Source organism: Ornithorhynchus anatinus, chromosome X3, assembly GCF_004115215.2.
Source record: "Ornithorhynchus anatinus isolate Pmale09 chromosome X3, mOrnAna1.pri.v4, whole genome shotgun sequence".
Lineage (NCBI taxonomy): Eukaryota > Metazoa > Chordata > Mammalia > Monotremata > Ornithorhynchidae > Ornithorhynchus > Ornithorhynchus anatinus.
In genome coordinates, this window is record NC_041751.1 from 31167914 (window position 1) to 31182623 (window position 14710).

Below are 14710 nucleotides of genomic sequence, written 5' to 3' on the forward strand. Positions count from 1 at the left end.
AGCAGGCCGCCGTGTCAGAAGAAATGGCTTGTGAGAATGGAGGACTAGTAGTAGGCTTTCCTTAAACGTGGGGTATTGTGAGAAAATTTCTGTGTCCTAAGAAAACCAGGTGTAACAACTTTATGTACCCAGGAAACTCTGGGCCAACCGTATTTGTCTAATCTGGACTTGTGTGAACTGCAGCTCTGTACAAATGACACCTTATGTAAAAAATGTGGAAACCTTAGATCATGTCATCGATGTGTGACAATCGAACTTCAACTATACAGGGCGAACTTCTGTAGTCCACTGCAGCTAAGTCAGGAAAGGCCCCTTGGAGATGTGATTTTTTAATAAGGCTTTGAAGGTGGGGAGAACGGTAGCTCGCCATATATGAAGGGGGCTGGAGTTGCAGGCCAGAGGGAGGATGTGGGCAAGGGGTTGATGGGGAGCTAGACGAGATCCAAGTACAGGGGGAAGGTTGGTGGTGGAGGAGTAAAGCGTTGAGACCTGGGGGGGTGGTAGATGACCGTGACAGTGCTCTGCACACAGTAAGCGCTCAATAAATACTACTGAATGACTAGTAACTGGAGCGAGTGGTGAAGGCGGAAGATATGAACTTCAAAAGGAAGGGAAAAAGAGGAATGGGGGAGGTGGGATGGTGTGAAAGCGACATCGGGGAGAGAGGTGGAAATTGACTCTTCTCCCTTTTCCCCAATAAATCTTGGTGTTGGGTGGGGGGGAATGGAGGGGGATGGGAGAAGAGGACATGAGCGACAGGGGAGACCGCATCACCTGGGGCAAGCCAGAACTCAGTAATGGTGAGGAGGAGGAGTGACTGTGTCAGAAGTAAGTCGAAGATGAAGGGCAGCTTTCTCATGATGGAGCAGGGGTTCCACAAGCCACATTTGGTTGAGGCTGGGAAGAGGTGTGAGGGTAGGGGATGATATTAGAGGTATGAAGGGGTTGGATGGGAGTGAGCTGATGAGGGGCTGGTATGTGGGAAGGGAATGGGGGGGAGGGTCTTGGGCAAGAGGGACAAGGGTGGGTGACCAGATAGAGGGGGCTGAGAGAACACGGTGGGGTTAGAGTGTTCCAGAAAAAGTCTGGACCTGCAGCAGCTGATCTGGAATGCCCAGCTACCAACACAGGTCCCTCCCCCTCTATTCTCCATCTCCACCCATTCCCTTGAAGTGCTCATTCGCTCCCTGGCTTCAACTATCATCTCTACGAATCTATCTCTCCGGCCCTGACCTCTCTCCCCTGCAGTCTCAGATTGTTACTCACCATTGGGACATCTCTGGCTGTCCTGCCGTCACCTCACACTAAACCTGTCCAAAACAGAACTCCTCATCTTCCCATCTGTCCTCCCCATCACTGTAGACACCACTATCCTCCCTGTAACCTTGGCGTTACCCCCAACTCATCTCTCTCATTCAACCCACATATTCCATCTGTCGGTCAATCCTGTCCGTCACTCCTTTTACACCCTGGTTAGAGGTGCCCTTTCCCCTTTAATAAACAAATCTATGAATAGCAAAGGAAAAATTTTTCTTGGTGCATATGGGAAAAGTTAGGACTACAGCTACCTAATTTGGATTTTCGCTGCCCAAGACACGAGTGGTTCCAATTAGCTGAATTTGGTCTAATTTTAGTTCAACCTAAATTGAACAAATCTGTTTCCTTAATGCAAGACTGTTTGTTTTGGAGGATTGCCCCACCACAGAATTCAAGCATGCACTGATGAAATGTAGGGAGGGGAAGGTGGCAAAAAAAAAAAAAACCCACCACACACAGACATTCCAGGGCAAGGAAGCAACCGCCTTGGGGAAGAAGCTCTTTTGACCTACTCCACTAACTATTCTCACAGTCTTGGGAAGTAAAACCTTTAACAGTTGCCTCTTGCTACTTTTTTTTTTAAATGGTATTTGTTAAGCGCTTACTGTCTGCCAGGCACTGTACTAAGCGCTGGGATAGATACAAGCTACTCAAGTTGGACAGAGTCCCTGTCCCACGTGGGACTCGCCGTCTTAATCCCCATTTTACAGATGAGATAACTGAGGCCCGGAGACGTGAAGTGAAGGTCACAGAGCAGACAAACGGGGGAGCCAGGATTAGAACCCAGGTCCATGCTCCATCCCCTAGGCCATCCACTGCTTCTACTTGACGTTAGGACTGTTTCCTTACCCTGTACGTAACCAATTCCTATCCAACACCTCATGAATGATGAGCACTGTATAAGGCACTCGGGGAGAGTTCAATGGAAACAAGCCAGGGCTTCACAATCCAACGACGGAAGACAGACCAAAGCGATTTACCAAGAAAGGGAGTAGGACGAAGAACAAGGATACGGCAGGTGGTACAAATATAGAACAGCTCTTGGCATATAGTGAGCGCTTAACAAATGTCATCATCATCATTATTCCAGGATGAAGCTGCTGAATATATCGTACAATTTTTTTTGTACATTTGACACACGTACGTAAGTGTTGAGGATAGAAATAAAATACGTGTGCTAAAAGCGGCTCTTGGTTTGGTGAGATTGTGGCGTTGTGAATGAACAGGAGGTGGCTTCCTTAACAGAAAAGTCTTGCCGATTCTTCATCCAAGACATTCCCACATCTGTCCCTGCCCCTATACAAAAACAGCTACCACCCTGGCTAGACTACGGCATCAGCCTCCTCACTGATATCGCTGCCTCCAGCCTCATCGGTATTTGAGCGCTCACTGTGTGCAGAGCACTGTACTAAACACTTGGGAGAGTACACTACGACCCCTCTTAGTACTTGGACACTTTATTCCTAATCTCAGCACTCACAGGCATAGCCCTATGTTTCTGACTATATTTACCTGTATATTCAAATCCAGCGCCTAGAACGTGCTTGGCACACGGTAAGCGCTTAACAAATACCCATAAAAAAAAATTTGTTCTACTGTCATCCTTGTGAGTACTTTTTCCTGTTTTACCCTTGTTCTTCCTCCAGCTTTCGCTCCTGCATATACCTGTTATCTATTTATATTGTCTGTCTCCCTCTCTAGACTGTGAGTTCGCTGTGGGTAGGAATGTCTGTTTGTTGTTATAGTGCACTCTCCCAAATGTTTAGTACAGTGCTTTGCACACAGTGAGTGCTCAATAAATACGATTGAATGAATAGCTGTAAATATTTTTTGTCTGCTCCCCCATTAAATTGTAAGCTCTCTGAAGGCAGCGACCATGTGTCTTATTACCGTTGCACTCTCCCAAGTGTTTAGGACGGTGCTTGGCACTCAGTAAGATGCTCACTAAAAGTCCCTGATTGGAGAAGGTGGGATTTTTAAGAGTACTTTTAGGATGGGAGAGAGCTGGGAATCTGGCAGATTGGCAGCTCTATTTCCCTCTCCTGTTACCGCTCTTCCTGGTACCTTTAGGAAAGTTCCTTAAAAAAGTTATCTGAAATAAACTCCGCTTTCCCAGATCATGAAGGGTGTGGTTCCCGGAGCACCTTGCTTTATTATTAGCAGCACTAAAAATTGTGATATTAGGTGCTTACTATGTGACACATAGTCCCTGCCCCACATGGGGCTCACAGTCTTAAACCCCATTTTACAGATGAAAACTCGCACTGTAAAAACACCTGTTCCAAAGCTATGCACACGTGCGCAAGTTATTTCTTCAACAATGTGGCACACCAAGTCCAAGCAGAAGTGTACTGTTTTAAGAACCTTCCCTAATTGTGCTCTAAAATGAGCGTTGAAAGCACATGCTATAGCAGACTTGAGCGTGCCAGGATTATTAAAAAATGATCTGAACCGCAACAAAGGCTCTCCGATGAAAAGTACTTAAAAAAAAAAAACTAGCTCTCATGGCTATTACTGTCATAACCACCACTATCTTGAAAAGGAAAGGCCAAAGGGTATTTGTTACACCTTTAAATGGTCAGAGTGAAGAGCTGTTCCGTTTCCACCAAAGACGAGAGAAAACGAGCTCAACTGGCAGGAGGAATCTGTGTAGGTTAGACATTGAAAAGAACTTCCTGACAGCAAGCAGAAAGAGAGACAGGGAGTAAGAGAATACAGTAAAAGGTTGTGGCATTTCTCCACTGGAGATAAAGTACTACGCAGAAAACTTTTCCTGGGATTATTTAGATGGCAATCCTGTTTGGAAAGAGGAGGCCAGCCTAGCTAGTTCATGTCCTCAAGTATTTTCTAACCCCATGATAAAGGCAGTCATAGAAATGATTGGATCCCCAGTCACCAGAGGCACCTGGAAATTCCCCATTAGGTAAAAATGTCGGTAACATTGTTTAAATAACTCCCGATAACCAACTGATTAACTGTTCTGCGTCAGAGCCCATCCCTTGTATGGGAAGAGTGACACTTTGGAAAAGGTTATCCTTTGTGCCCCGTGGCTAACTGAGGGGCCTAACTGAGCATAAAGATCGGCAACAGAGTTTTACTTTGATGCAATAACCTGAGCCCTAGACGACGTCAAAGGCCTTCACTTACCTCGCCTGGCCCAACCCGGCTTCTGAAGCTACGTCGTGACACTCATACACTATGTCCACGAGCAATCGATCAAATTTAATGAGGGTTTACCTTGGGCAGAGCACTGTACTAAGTGCTTGGGAGAGTACGATGTAACAGAGTTGGTAGACATGTTCCTTGCTCACAATGAGCTTAGTCTAGGTGGGCAGGCAGGCGTTAATATAAACTGGGGATATGTACATTAATTGATGCCCGTCTACTTATTTTGTTGTCTGTCTCCCCCTTCTAGACTGTGAGCCCATCGTTGGGGAAGGATTGTCTCTATCTGTTGCCGAATTGTACTTTCCAAGCGCTTACCAAAGGGCTCTGCACACAGTAAGCGCTCAGTAAATACGACTGAATTGAATTGAAAATTGAATTGCCGCGGGGATGAGGGAGGGATGAATAAAGGGTGTAAATTCAAGTGCAAGGACGAGGCAGAAGGGAGTGGGAGAAGAGGAAATGAGGGGCTAGTCGGGGAAGGCCTCTTGGAGGAGATGTGCTTTGAAGGTGGGGAGAGTGATCGTCTGTCGGATATGAAGAGGGAGGGCGTTCCAAGCTAGAGGCAGAACGTTGGCAAAAGGTCGGCAGCGAGATAGACAACATCGAGGTACAGTGTGTAGGTTAACGTTAGAAGAGCGAAGTGAGCAAAAGACTTACAGATCCTTCCCACACTGAACAGACTTCTATATCATCCGCAGCTGTGCCCTCGATAAAAAGAGTGCCATCTTCTACACATGATGCCTGGGGTTATTTTCATTTCTCCCTAAGGCTCTGCTCAAAAAGAACCACCCCATTCCTCAGTCAGAATGGCCTGACATCACTGCCGCCCACAATCTTCAGATGTTCTACATCGCCGAATCATTGAAAGGCTCCTTGGCCCTTCTCGATTATGCTCCTCCCCTTCAGCCCAACCGCAGAGTCAGTCGATCGTATTTCCTGAGCTCTTACTGCATGCAGACCACTGTACTAAGCGCTCTGGAGAGGACAACAGAACAATAGACACATTCCCTGCCCTCAAGGAGCTTACGGTCTAGAGGGGGAAACCGACATGCTGCCCCGCTGTCATTCATTCATTTTCTTTACAGGTCCCAGTGTCGCAATAAGCATTATTTTGATGCTGCTGGGCTGACAGCATTCCAGGACTTCATTGCAGGTGATTCTATCTGGCCACTGGCCCACAGGTGACCCTGATAAAACTGTTAGGGTTCAGAGCTCAGATATTTACATGAAGTGGAAGATCACTACTCTGTAGATCCTAAGTCTGGTCTGAAGCTCAACACCACATTGCACTTCTCTGGTCTACTGAGAAAGGGAAGTCTGATAAGAAGGTGATTCAGGAAGGGATGAGAAGCAATGGTGGTGGTGGAGGAGGAGGAGGAGGAAGGACAGGTGGGGATGCAGATCTGTGGCCTGGAAAAGAAGCAATGGTTAAATTAGAGGGGGGGTTTTGCTCACCCCGCACCCACCCCGGGTCCCCCCTGCAGTTGGTCCCCCCTGCAGTTCTAAGTTTTCTGAAACCACTGGAACCTCCCCGGGAATGCCCGGTTTAAAAAGTCTTGCTACATAAATATCCACAAGGCGAGGAAGATATGCCTCTATGACGCTTTGAAGTGGAAAGGAACGGTGTTATTTTTCATCACTTGAAAGCGCCAGCTTGGAAATGACAGCACTCACACACCTGGTGCACAAGGATCAGAGTCTGAATTTAAATAAACGGTCTGTGACCCCAGGTGGAGAAGACAACAAGCCCAGCTAGAACAGCCAGGCGCTTCGGCCCCACAGAGTACCACCAACCGGGGCACAGAAGACTCACAAACATTCAAGTATTTTTCTTAAGTTCCCACTTCCCTAGGGAGAGGGTTCCAGATGGGACACTACCTAGGGAACCAGAACAACTAACTGTGTGTATTGGAGGCTAATCGAGTTGATTCTAGGGAAGGGCAAGAGAAGCAGTGTGGCTCAGCATATTGAACCCAAGCCCGGGAGTCGGAAGGACCTGGGTTCTAATCCCGGCTCCATTGCTAATCTGCCGGGTGACTGTGAGGCCCATGTGGGAGACAGACTCTGTCCAACCTGATTAGCTTATATCTACCCCAGTGTTTAGTACAGTGCCTGGCACAGAGTAAATGCTTAACAGATATCTTTAAAAAAAAAAAAGAGACTTGTCTTCTGGGTCAACTAGCTCTGAAAGTGGAGACTTAAGAGCTTAAGATGGTTATGCAAGATGCAGGCTGGGCAGGTAAGCATAAGGTTGGATGACACTGTTTCCTCACTCTATGTAGGGCACCTAGGGAGAGAGGTCGATTCTGCTTTTTGCTCTCATTTAATAAAGCCACAGTGATGACGCACCTGGCATGTGCCCATTAATAGTCTGAAGAAGTAGAGCTCCGGTCCTAAGGATTCTTTATTCTATTCCTAGGATAAAACTACTTGTGGGGAGGCCATGTTCACTTCAACTCTGGGGATCTTCCAAACCTTATCTGTCCTGGATGGCTGAGTCATTCACCTGCCTGATTCACCTGATTCGGGCCCGGGAATGAACTGGTCCCTATTTCGTAGCAAGGGGGCAGCTGACGAGTCTGCACTTCAGAGTGCGGATTGGTTGCAAACCACACCACACTTCTATGGGAATTAAAAAATTAACTCAACGGGAGCATAGATGAGGTTTCTGAGCTAACTAGGGATAAAAACCCAGGGCAGTCATCTGAGTCAGGCAAGACGAAGATTGTTCAAAATACAGTGAGTTTGGAAGTCATCTTTATCCAAGAAATCATATAAAACTCTATATCTTTTTTTAAAAGAGGGAGCCATTTTACCTAGTGGATGAAACAGCAGGTATCTACAGACCAGGGTTGAATTTCACAGCACCAAAGACTAACTGTGTAACTTTATGCAAGTCATTTAACTTTTCTATGTCAAAGTCTCCACCTATAAAAACAGGATAATAATGGTTGTCATAAACTCGTAATAATACTTGTCATAAGCCTACAGGAATGTTTGGCGGATTCATGGAGCTCTCGTTGGTCGAGTCCTCTCATCATCTCGGGCTCAGTTTCAGAAAAAAAGTATTATTCTCAAAGTAACTGAGTAACAGAAAAGGTGAGCAATTGAAGTGGGTTTCAAATACTGCATATAGACATAGTCTGGGGACCTAAAACAACATGAACAATCTGGGCTTTTTAGCATAAACACTATAATTACTTAAGTCTCTCATTTCAGAATCTTTTCCAGAAGGCTACCCATTTGGTCAAAACAACCTGAAACTCAAGATCCTGCCGGAGACGACTGTTTAAACTTGAAAAGAGAGCGGTGCTGCAGAACAGATTACCCTGCGACTAAACAATAGTATTTAATCTAAAGGCACAAGAAGTGCAAAAACAAGCCAAACGACATTCGGCAGAGGGTTGGGCTCACGCAAACAGGACTGATGAATGTTTTCCACAACTACCTCTCCAGCATAAAATGTACCTCACAGAATAAGGGGAGGGAGAATTCCTGTGAGTACTGAAATCGACTAGTCAATAAAGAAATAATAAGGAAAAAGAAAGTAGAAGTCACCGTTTCCTGACCTCACGAGTCTTAGCCTCTAAGGCGGGGAATAAGAGAAACACAAATAGGTACCTGTAAATATGTGAACGATGGATAAAAACATCCAAGATGAGAAATGTTGCAGCATATTCCCAACTACCATAGTCGTACAGGATGAAAAAAGGATAAGTACGACTGGGAGATGATTTTTGTTGTTAAATGGAGTCAGGTGGGTCTAAGTGGAAAAGGCTTAATGGAGGGGCAGCGAAGCAGGGTGGCCTAGGGGAAGGAGACCGGGCCTGGGAGTCAGAGAACCCGAGTTCTCACCCCGGTTCTGCCAACTGCTTGCCATATAACCATGGGCAAGTCACTTCACTTCTTTGTGCTTTAATTTCCTCAACTGTAAAATGGGGGTTGAAAAATCTACTCCCTCCTACTTAGATCATGAGCCCCACGTGGTACAGGGACTCTGTCCTCTCTGATAAACTTGTATCTACCTCAGTGCTTAAAACAATGTTTGAGACACAGTACGGAATGGGCACAGGCAGTTCTGAAAGAGAGAACCTGCAAAGAGAAGAAGGGAATTCCTGGGAAGGGGAATACGTCCAGTGGCTTAGGAGGCAAGAGAAGGCAGAATATGTTCAAGGGCCAGTGAAATTATTTGTCTGGCTAGGAGATAGGAGAGGACGTGCTAGAAACTTTCATGCGGAAGCCACTGTCTTCTAGCTCTTTGTGGGCAGGGAACATGTCTACCAACTCTGTTTGACTGTATTCCCCCAAGGGCTTAGTACAGTAAGTATACCAGTAAGTGAGCACACTGTAAGTGCCGGATAAATACCACCGATTGATTGATGATTGGTGACAGGGAGACTAGAAGTTGGATCTCAGCTCCACATTTTCCTCCTCCTAGTATTTCTGGAGCTACACGAGAGGTTGCAGAAGCCCCACCCTCACAGCAGAAAAATCCCAGTATTTTCCTCAGGGGTCGGCCCGGGCAGAGCAGAAAATCCCACCACTCCAAGGACCACGCTAAAACTCTCAGCAAGTCAGCAGGTGACCCCCGTCCCCCCACTCCTCCCCACTATCACGATTCAGTACTTCGGGGATCCTTAGAGAAGGGAACTGCATCCAGGTGCCCAAAGGGGGTCCTACGAAGTCTCTGAACTCTAAGGGGCAACAGAGGAAAGCTGAAGACTCAGATTCCCCCCACCATACCCTCCAGATAAAATCTACTGTGCAGTGTCATCTGCTAGGATTCCCCAGGAGATTGTACAAAATCACAAAGGGGTGAGACCAGGGGCGCTTCAACCTTTCGCCTCACCGACATTCAATGGAAAACCACACGCCTGCAAGACGAGAGCCACTCACCCTCCCCACCAAAAAAAAAATCTAAGACTGCCGACAAAATTCCTAAGGGATAGCCGAGAGATGGAGTCAGACTGTCAGCTATGGGGTGGGGTCGTCTACCTGGGGTCTAGGGGATTAAAAGGAAGTCGAAGCAGGTACTCGAGAAAGAGTGACTGTCAGGGTTCCAAAAACATCAAGGAAGAAACAAGCGAATCTGAAGCAAAGAAAGCAAAGCGTCTGTGGGGCTCATTGTTCTCGGAAGAGGGAGAGGAAGGAGAGGAGGGGGGAGAGGAGACTGGGCGCCAGACACGGGAACTCTCACTTCTATTGTTCAGTGCCGAGCTCCTAGTCCAGTGCCCTGCGCCTGGAAAGCTCTCGACGATTTCGCTTGCCCTTCCTGCTTCTCTATTGCCATCTCATCCTAACCCTTTTCCTCCGACCCCGCTGCCGCTTATTTCACCCTCCCCCGGCTGCGGAAGGACCAGAGGCTACTCTCACTCCCACCGGGCACCGTGAGGGCAAGGTGCCGCACCCCCTCCGACGAGTGGAGCGTGAGCTCACGGTGGCTTGGGCTTGGCTGGCCCGTCCTCGGTACACAGCAGAGCGGTCTAGAGGAGAGAGCGCAGGCCTGGGAGTCGGACCTGGGTTCTCATCCCGGCTCTGCCGCTTGTCTGCTGGGTGACCTGGGGCAAGTCGCTTCACTTCTCTGAGCCTCTGTTCCTCCTCTGTAAGATGGGGATTAAGACTACGAGCCCAGTGCGGGTCAGGGACCGTATCCAACCCCATTTGCCTGTTTCCCCCCCAGTGCTTAGCACGGTGCCTGACACGTAGTATGTGCCTAACAAATACCACAATTATCATTATCACCACCGCCGGGGCTCCTTGCCGACGGCTGCAGCAGCACAGTCCAGAGAAGGGACCCAGGCGTTCTGGGCGGCTCGTCCTCCCGGGTACCTCTGGCCTAACCCAAGTTGCCCCGATAGTACAACCGGAAGTCCAAGTGAGCTGGAGCCGCATCTCACCAACAGAGGGTAAGGGGTGAAGCCGCACCACCATCTGGGCTCCATCTTGGGTCTCTTTCCAACTAGAGCTGCCCATCCTAGCCAAAATGGCTTCATTCTCCCAGGGTCGGTCCTGAGGACTGTAGGTGTGTCGTGGGCGGGGAATGTGCCTGTGCATTGTTGCACTGTCCTCTCCCAGGCGCTCGGTACACAGTAAGCGCTCAATAAATACGACTGACCGATTAGGGGCGCTCACCCTTTTCGCCCTAGGCTTTCGTCTCCACTTTAATAACTTCCAGGTGGTGCCAAACACATTTAGCTTTACTAACTGTGCGGCCAAAAAAAAATAAGTGCATGAATCACCTTCCCCATTCATTATTAAAAAACAAAAACAAAACCACAACCTAGTGAAGTTCACCACTTTGGGAATGCAAAGTTTTTTGGCAGCTTCAAAGACTACCTGCTCCTCCCACCAGTATTCTCATGGAGGAGTACGATGGAGAACCACAGATCTGCAACAGCTCTGGGTACTAAGCGGCTGGCATGTGACCGAGGGTGCCACAGAATAAGTTTTACGGCACGGGTGATCAAATCTCATGAACTGAAGAGCCGCAAACCAAACATACGATGTGGCCCAGAGGAAAAAAAAAACTCTTCAGCCCAAATGGTAAACAAGCCCTTTTGGGTTTTTTTTTTTTTTTTGGATGGGGCAGGGGGTAAGAGAGCAGGTGATGGTAAAGAGGCATTCTGGGTGGGGGGTGGGGGGTGGGGGCAAAGAAAAGGAAAGGGAGTGCTTAGTACAGTGCACCCAGTAAGCACTCAATAAATACGACTGAATGAATGAATGAGGTAGCTGATGGCAAAGAGTAGGCATTCCTGGGGAGTGGTGGTGAGCGGCCAAGGCAAGTCGTAGTAAAAATATCTATTAAACACCGTGTGCAGAGCACTGTACTAAACACTGGGAGAGAATTCACAGGTACAAATTAGACATCAATGGCATTTACTGAGCACTGTACTAATCGCTTGGTAGAGTACAGTACAAGAGAGTGGGAGGACACGATCCCTGCCCATAGGTTTACAGATTCGAGGGGGAGACGGACAGATATATTACACTGTACTCTCCCAAGCGCTTAGTATAGTACTTCGCACACAGTAAGGGCTCAATAAGTATGATTGAACGAATGACCGAATACCTAAGTGCTGTGGGGCTGGCGTCAAAATCCAAGTGCTCAAGGGGTACACAGCCAAGCGCGTAGGCGACACGGAAGGGAGGGCAAATAGGGCAAGGAAAGGCTTGGTCTCCGTCCCTCGGGGGCATGGGGCTAGGCGCCCGGGACCATGTGGGAAGCGGTGCCACCGCCGCCGCTTAGAGACGCAGCGTGACTTAGTGGAAAGAGCCCGGGCTTGGGAGTCGGGGTCGTGGGTTCTAATCCCGGCTCCGCCACTTCTCAGCTGTGTGACTTTGGGCAAGTCACTTCACTTCTCTTTGCCTCAGTTACCTCATCTGTAAAATGGGAATTAAGACTGTGAGCCCCACCTGGGCCAACCTGATTACCTTGTATCTCCCCCAGCGCTTAGAACTCTGGCTTGGCCAGAGTAAGCCCTTAACAAACACCATCATCACCATCATCATCATCACCGACATACCGCAGTCCGCTGCCACGGCACCAAAACAATAAAGCATAAGTGACTGAGCTTTTCACCCTGAGCCACGCACCCAGTTGCACATGGCTCGTAAGCTGCAGCGGTCGGGAACCTGGAGATAGCTATCGGCGTTCGGGTAACAATATTTTCATTTTTGAGGCCCCTCTGGGATCTTTCTTTGCCAGTCCTCCAAAACATCAGGTCAACATCGCCCCGCAGGCGGCCCAAGCCGGTAGGGTGGCGCTTTGGTCGGCCATCTCTCATCCTCTTACACCTTGGCATCTTCACTACTGATACACAGAAGCAGCTTGGCTCAGTGGAAAGAGCTCGGGCTTGGGAGTCAGAGGACATGGGTTCGAATTCCGGCTCTGCCACTTGGCAGCTGTGTGACTGTGGGCAAGTCACAACTTCTCTGTGCCTGTTACCTCATCTGTAAAATAGGGATTAACTGTGAGCCTCACGTGGGACAACCTGATGACCCTGTATCTACCCCAGCGCTTAGAACAGTGCTCTGCACATAGGAAGCGCTTAACAAATACCAACAGTATTATCATTATTATTATATTATTAGGGCTGGGTCCCGGCCTACTCCTTTGCCTGGCTGTTGGGTGAGGTAAGAAATCGCAGCCATTTTCTCTGGCCCACTAAGAAATGCCCTAGGCTAGCCTGACATATCAGAGAGAGCGCCGTGTCAAGCCCATCGGTTGTAAACACCGGGCTCAACAGCACAGGAGAAAATGGCCCTGGCAATCGTACAGCATAAGGGTCGTCGGCCGTGGCCAAGATACGGCATCCTTCTTAAAGGGGATATGAAGTACACTGGCAAGGAAAGATGGGAGATGTCTAAAATATCCTGAAAGTACCCCCCAAATGCCTGAAAAGCACATCAGAAAATGAAAGTCCATAAGATTTTTTTTTTTAAGTACCTAAAAAAAAAAAAGTACTTAAGTACTAATGTGCCAGGTACTGTTCTAACTGCTGGGGCAGATACAAGATAATGAGGTTGGACGCCGTCCACGTCCCACATGGGGCTCACGGTCTTAATCCTCACTTTAAAGATGAGGTAACTGAAGCTCAGAAGTGAAGTGACTTGCTCAAGGTCACAAAGTGGACAGATGGCAGAGCTGGGATTAGAACGCGGGTCCTTCTGACTCCCAGGCCCATCCTCTATCCACTAAGCCACGCTGCTTTTCATAAGATTGTGGGAAAGCTAGTATCAGGGCCAGCTAAAACAATACGCCACCACAGTAACGTGCCGTTTGAGGCAGTTGACTTGGATTCCTGCGTGAATCCCGGAGGGCTGGGGTGTTCTGCCCAGTTCTACTCCAAAGGGGCCGGCGGTACAAGAAACTGCAGTCAATCGTATTTAATCGAGAGCTTACAGTGTGTGGAACACTGTACAGCTCTATCAACAGACACATTCCCTGCCTACAGTGAGCTTACAGCCTGGAGGAGGAGACACGTATGAATAGAAAGAAATAAATAAGTTACAGATCTGTACCTAAGTGCTGTGGGACCGGGAGGGGAGACGAACAAAGGGAGCAAGTCGGAGCGACGCAAATGGGAGTGGGAGAAGATGAAAGGAGGGCTTAGTCGGGGAAGGTCTCCTGGAGGAGACGGACCTTCGATAAGGCTTCGAAGGGGGAGCAGAGCACACGGCCTCGACGGCCTCTTTTCCGTGCGACCGCGGGGGCCTCGGGAGAGACGGCGTCCAGAAGCGCACTGCCCGCCCTCTCCTCCCACCAAGGGGAGTCCCGTCCAGTCCCGTTCGGACAGAGACAGCACCGTTCGGGAAAGGGTCTAAAGTACACCTTCCAAACATCTGGAACGGTCAGAAGGTTGTGGCTTGGACTCTGATCGGCCTGCTGGAGCAGTGGAAAAAAAAAAACAAAACCACGTAACCTCGCTCCTTTGGCCATAATGCACTCTGGCTCGTACCATTGTTCTTGTTTTCTTAAATAACGTTGCTACTTTTATTTCAGCCTTTCCTCGTGTGTCCATCGCATTCCCTCTTCCTCCTCCCGCTATCCTTGGATTGTGAGCCTATTTTGGGTCATGGACCAAGGGAAATTATCATCCCTATTTCTTCCCCAGTTCTCAGTACAGAGGGTCCCTCCCAGAGTAAGCACTCAAAAAAGAATGTCAATGAGTGACTGGGCCAGTAGCCACATTTCCGGCCCCGGATCTGTCCCTGAGCTTCCAAACAAGGAACGGCCTAGAACAAGACGGTCAAACCATAGTCATTCGACCGCAGGTTTCCCAAGGGCAAGAACCTTGCTTTAGACTAGTCTCGTTACATCCGCCCAGGGCTCACTACAGTGCACTTACAAAGCAGGTGTAAAATAAATTCCACTACTCCTATTACCGAGAAGCAGCATGGCCTAGTGGATAGAGCCCGGGCCTGGGAGTTGGCTCCTCCGCATGCCTGCTGTGTGACCTCGGGCAAGTCACTTCGCTTCTCCGTACCTCAGTTATTTCATCTGCAAAATGGGTACCGAGGCTGTGAGCCTCGTGTGGGACAGGGTCTGCGTCCAACTCGATTCGCCCATCTCCACCCCAGGGTTTGGTACGCTGCTCGGCACATAGTCGACGCTCAAATATCCTTATTACTACAACTACCGTCGGGCTACGGGTGGCCCTCGGGGTTCGCCGTGCTGATTCCCAACCCCCAGCCGGGCCCTGTGGCTTCTGATCGCCTTATCTGA

General features: G+C 48.7%; 1 protein-coding gene across 4 annotated transcripts in view; it reads right to left on the bottom strand.

Annotated features, from left to right (window-relative positions):
* GAK (cyclin G associated kinase) overlaps positions 1–14710 on the bottom strand; it is a 96795-nt gene that overhangs the window by 80630 nt on the left and 1455 nt on the right. The window lies entirely within an intron of this gene.